A 6,396-nucleotide genomic window follows, 5' to 3' on the forward strand; every position below is an offset into this window, starting at 1 on the left:
TTTTCACGGCCAGAAAAGACCGATTTTGTTTATGCTTTATAAAAGTCAAAGTACCTCTTTTAATAAAAATGTTTCGGAATTTGTTCCCAGTAAAACATGATAAATACGTTATCAAAGCATTTCCGAATAAAAGTATTTCTATTTATTTTTAAAACATTTGGGATGTCATCGTTAATACAGAATCATAAGCATAAACAGAACTTACATTCATTATCACTAATGATTTATATCTCCTTAATCTCTCAGTGTAATGTAACTTCATATCAACACCTGTGATATAAATAAACTAAGTGAGTCAGGTTGGGAAACCTGGTGAGTACATAGGGTTTTCAACCCACAATAAATAAGTTTATTAACTTTATCAAACCAAACAAACCCGTTTACCCATTCCCGTTATTCTCACTTTACGTCCCTAAACACATCTAACACAAGGGACCTAGTCTAAGGACTTTCATTGGGGTGATAACACATGCTTCGGGGGTTCCTCAGCAATTCATGTCATAGGATGATATGAAACCATTATCATGGCTGTATAGCATAACTCATTTTTTATGTAAAGAAATATAAGTACATTGCTATTATGAGAAAATTGTTGTAAAGTTGTTGCAGGTATGTGTCTATAAATGTAAGTCCATTGTTGCTATGGGTAACAAAAGTCAAAAACATCTGACTCGTGCGTTGCACGGGCATCTTCCATAGTATATATTAAATCTAAAGGAGCTTAGGAACAATATATTTTTAGGCTTTAGGATTTTGCCACAAATGTTTGCTGAATTTGACACTTTTTGTCCCTAAGGTCAAAGCCTTTACATTTTTACCTTTTGATTAAGTTTTTCTGCCTTTAGGTTTTTGCCACAAATCTTTAGTGACTTTGACACTTTTAGTCCTTACTGTCAAAGGTTTTACATTTTGGTGTTTTTGCCACAAATCTTTAATGAATTTGACACTATTCGTCCTTGTAGTCAAAACTTTTACATTTTGACATAAAAAACACAAAAAACTTCCTTTAGAATTTTGCCACCATATTTTCCCAACTTTGACAACTTTAACATTATTGCCACAATATTTTTGGATTTTGTCTACCTGTATCCCTTCTTTTGGTTGTACACTTTTGACATCTAATTTTAGTGCTTTCGACTTTCTCCCCAATTTGTGGTGATTTATAATTTCAGCACATATGTTTTAAAGTTTGTCGATTTTTTCCATATTACCCCAAAAGCGGCGTAGCCGCGGGTTATTTACTAGTTATCATTATTTATCCTCTCTAATAAGTGTATATTTTTTTGCTACTTGTCACACTCTCATTCAATTTGCCAAATGTCTTTTTGTAGTTATTTTGAATTAATTTTTTTCTACACATATCATTTTATGAGTTTTTCTATTTTACTAAATTTCACAAAATGTTTTAATATAACAATTGCAATAAATGTAATAATAAATAGATATCAATTTCATTAATAAACCTACCTTTTAATTTCAAAATTCCTAGAATTATAGCTCATTAATTTATTTTATTTATTTAAATTATTTGTTTAAATTTAAAAGATAAAAAACAGTTTCTTTATGATAATCCATTACTTTGCTTATTTTCTTATAAATTCAAAATTCTCAAATATTTTGATCTTTATATTTAACTTTTTTATTTTTAAATTAACTCATATAATACATAGATCTCACACATTGAATTAAATAATACATTTTGTATTAGTTTGGGGGCGTCCATGCTTTCAATTTCAAACACCTAAATGCTATTATCCTTTCAATTATTTATTTTAATGCTTTTAAAAAACTTAATAGTATAGAAATAGTATATATATATATATATATATATATATATATATATATATATATATATATATATATATTTTATTGTGGTACATGATAATTACAAACTAATTTGATTGAATATGATATAGGTACAATTATATTACAACAACTAGTTTATAACAACTATTGATTAATTATGAGGTTTGCTTATCCTTAACATCTTTATCGTATTGTAAAACATATTAAAAATTAAGAGGTACATTATTCTAAGCATTTGGTACAATTTCTATTGCATTAGAAAAAAACTTGCACTTCTAAAGATGAAAACTTAATTAAAAAACCCCACTAACATTCCAAATAAATAATAATTGGTTTGTTATATAGAACAATTAATCTTTACTATATTATAAAACATATTAGATATTTTTTGAAAATTAAGAGATACATCAATCTAATCAATCTAAACATTTAGTACAATTTTTATTACATTAACAAAAACTTGCACTTCTAAAGGTTCAAAACTCAATTAAAAAACCCCACTGTAAATACGATCAATTAATATAATTCTCACACAAACCTATTTCTATATACTTTATTTTAACATTTTTCATTCGTTTGTTGGAATATGGGTTGAAACCAAACTTATTATACAATTTGGAATTCACTAACTTTGACATAATTGTTTACAATAAAATAACTACTTTTTTATTAAAACAAGAATCAAACGTGTATTAGGGGTGTTGATGAGGTGGTTCGGTTCGGATAGTAAAAAAATTGTGAACCATGAGCACGGCGAGGGCTCCTCACATGCATTAACTTGAACCAAACTGATCTGAACCGTATAAAGACTAAATATAAACCAACTATACATTCAAAAAAATTGTTGAACTAACAAGTAAGGTAAACACGACGTTCGATCTGCCGATCTTGAATTTTTCAACTATCTGTCATCACCAACACCACCTCTCTCTTCCATCTCTGCACCGAACTAAACTATTTGCCGCCCGCTGTTTTACGCGGATAAACGACTAGTTATGATATATATATATATATATATATATATATATATATATATATATATATATATATATATATATATATATATATATATATATATATATATATATATATATATATATATATATATATCCTAATGTGAAAATCTAAAAGACCGAACTTGTGTGGTCTTTATTGTTTCCTATAGAATGTGAAAGATTATATATATATATATATATATATATATATATATATATATATATATATATATATATATATATATATATATATATATATATATATATATATATATATAGGATATAGATCCGGTAAGAAATTTTTTTTGGTAGGAAGATAAGAAGTTTTTTTTCTACATATTTTTTTGACGAACAAAATAAATGAATCACTAGATGATTCATTTCTAAGATGATTCACAAGAAAAAATTCTCAAAAAAACATCTTTATGATTCATTTTTAAGTAAATTAAGAAAAAATTCATTTTTATGATAATTTTAGTGAATAACAACAAAATCATTATATAAATGAATCATAAAGATGTTTTTTTGAGAATTTTTTCTTGTGAATCATCTTAGAAATGAATCATCTAGTGATTCATTTATTTTGTTCGTCAAAAAAATATGTAGAAAAAAAACTTCTTACCTTCCTACCAAAAATTTCCTTCTTATTTGATCTTGACTCTATATATATATATATATATATATATATATATATATATATATATATATATATATATATATATATATATATATATATATATATAAACTAACATGGAAACACAAGGGACCAAACTTGTGTGGTCATTGTTTCGTATCAAATGTGAACGATTTATATATTTTTTTTGAGAGGGTACCACATCTCATTCCTATAGTCTTTAAATGTTAACAAAAATTAAGTGTATATTAATTCTATCCATTAGATTAGATATAAAGTTATCATTACAGAAAGAAGAGAAAGATATAAAAATAGGTTGAGATCATCCACGTAAGTTTTCATGTTTTATATTACTAACGATTGATTTAACCATTGATTGAATTGAAGAAATATATCTATTAAAACAAACACAAATAAACATTTGTAATTATTATTAGCATTTGTCATCCTCTCTCCCCCACCTCTTGAATTTGATAAACGTGCACCGCTAAATTTCAACATATGTTTGGTATCAACTCATAATTCAATTAATACCAATCACTAGATTTTTTAAACTTACAATATTATACATGAACATTGTAACGATATCGAAAATAATTCTTGCGTTTAATTATTCCTTTTAAATAAAGAAAAACTTAATTCATGAAAAGCATGCCCAAAAACCTGCGTGTTAGGTTTCTTAATCTCAAGTTTTGATCTCTCTAATAGGAAAGAGCCTAACCTTCAAACCATATTTCATTTGGAGTATAATAGAATCAGCTGGACAAACCTCATGACCTTTAACCAACTCCAAACGGTAATGAAAAATGATTGCAGTCGCCACCATTTTCATCTGAATTAAACCCATTTCCTTACCCAAGCACGTTCGTGGCCCCGCATGAAACGCTGTAAATTTATAAGATGGTTCGTGTTTTACACCTCCTTTTTCTGAAAACCATCTCTCCGGTTTAAACTCCAAGCAATCTTCCCCCCATATCCATTCCATTCTCCCCATTGAGTAGAACGATAGAATTATCTTACTGTGCTCATTAACTGCATGCCCACTCGGGAGTACGTCTGCCTTTGATGGTGCCTTGTGCTCCAAAGCAACTGGAGGATAGAGCCTTAATGCTTCACATAAACCTCCATGGAGATAAACCAGTCCATCCAACTCTTTTGCATTAAGATATTTCCATTTTGAACCTCCCACTTGCTTCTCAATCTCCTCTCGGATCTTGCTCTCTGTGCTAGGGTTTTGAGCGAGGAGATAGAAAAACCAAGAAAGACCGGTGCTTGTGGTGTCTTTTCCAGCAATCATCAGATTAAGTATGGTGTCCTTTAAAAACGTTCTTGTGTTCGTTGAAGTCCCGTGATGCTGACCTTGGAAACTAGTGATCAAGAACTTTAACAACCCGACCTCCTTCTCTACTCTTTCAACATCAGTGAGATCATTTTCTTTCCTTGACAAACATTGATATATAAATTCATCAAAAGCCTTAGAAGCTTCGATTAATTTCTTCTCCTTGCCTATGTTGAATCTGCGTTGCAACTTCCAAACATTTTCCGGCAACAAATGCCTCCACAAAATAGATTCTTCTGCTTCCATGAAGGCCTTCTCGCATGCATTATATGGTAAGTGAAGAGACAGGGTTTCAGGATCATAATTTAAAAGCAATAGACAGATAGTGTCAAAAGTAAACCTCTGAAATATCTCCTGGATATCCGTCTCTTGTTGATTATTGGAGACGAATTCAAGGAGAGGAAGAAGCCCTTTCTCTATCTTGTTTTTGATATTTTCTTCCAAGTGAGAGTTGAAGTCGGGGTGTTTGAGTAGAGACATGCTTGTTTTCCTATGGAATTCCCATAAATCATGATCGGCGTTGAAGATTCCATCTCCAAGGATATCAAAGATCTTACGAAACTCGGGACCTTTGGGATAGTTGGGGAAGTTCTTGCTTAAGATGTGGTGAACGTTGGCTGGGTCGGAGGTGAGGAGCATATCCATGTTGGTAAACCAAGGACCTTTAAGCATGAAAGTGCCATGGCTCAGTTTGAGGAGATCTGTGACGAAATCATGAACACGGTAAGCATTTAGAATGAGATCGGGGGTCATGCCAAAAAGGACCCAATTGATGACATGATAGGACCTTCTTTGGTAAAGAAACAAGCCAATGGAAGCCAACAAAACAACTGAAAGGAGAAGCATATCGAAGTAACGGAGGAAAGCCGGTACTGGGAAATCTGTTTACTATTAGATAGTTAGCTCTCTTTTAAAGGAAAAAAACTATAGCAGATGGCCCCTACTATGGATGATAGTTGGTATACGAAGGAAATAAAGCAATTTCAACCTTTAGCTCTTAATCTTATCCTATCTTTATTTTATAAACATAATGTATTTTCTCCATAAGTACGTAATAAAAATATTCTAACCCTTGGAAAATATATGTACTAATGTGAATTAAGTGCAGCTTGATACAATTAAGGCCTATCCATACTTTCTATCTTAAAAATACATTTTACACACACACACACACATATATATATATATATATATATATATATATATATATATATATATATATATATATATATATATATATATATAGGCTTCTACTATAATAAATGAAGGTTTTTTTGCCACATATCCCATTCTTATTCATTTGGACACATGACATTTTCTAGAGTTTTTAAAATTTCTATTTTCCACTTGTCATTTTATTGTATTTTTATTTTATTAAATAAAAATTCTACATTTAATGTGTAAGGTAATATATATGTAAAGTATTTATTAGAAAGAGTTTATATATATAATGCATTTAATACATTAAAGTCTCATTAATTTTAATAATTCAATTTTTTTCTCATTTTCTTTTATAAATTCAAACTTTTCAAACTATTAAAATTTTATATTTATTTATTTATTTTTAATTAAACCCATGTAATACATGAATCTCACACCTAGTTAGTTATAATAATTTGAAA

At 29.1% G+C, this 6,396-nt stretch overlaps 1 pseudogene; it reads right to left on the bottom strand.

The window, feature by feature from the left end:
• Window positions 1-3,845: 3,845 nt before the first annotated feature.
• On the bottom strand, window positions 3,846-5,736 carry LOC145017183 (alkane hydroxylase MAH1 pseudogene; annotated as a pseudogene).
• Window positions 5,737-6,396: the final 660 nt, after the last annotated feature.

This window comes from Lactuca saligna, chromosome 9 (assembly GCF_052625555.1).
Source record: "Lactuca saligna cultivar CGN05327 chromosome 9, ASM5262555v1, whole genome shotgun sequence".
NCBI lineage: Eukaryota > Viridiplantae > Streptophyta > Magnoliopsida > Asterales > Asteraceae > Lactuca > Lactuca saligna.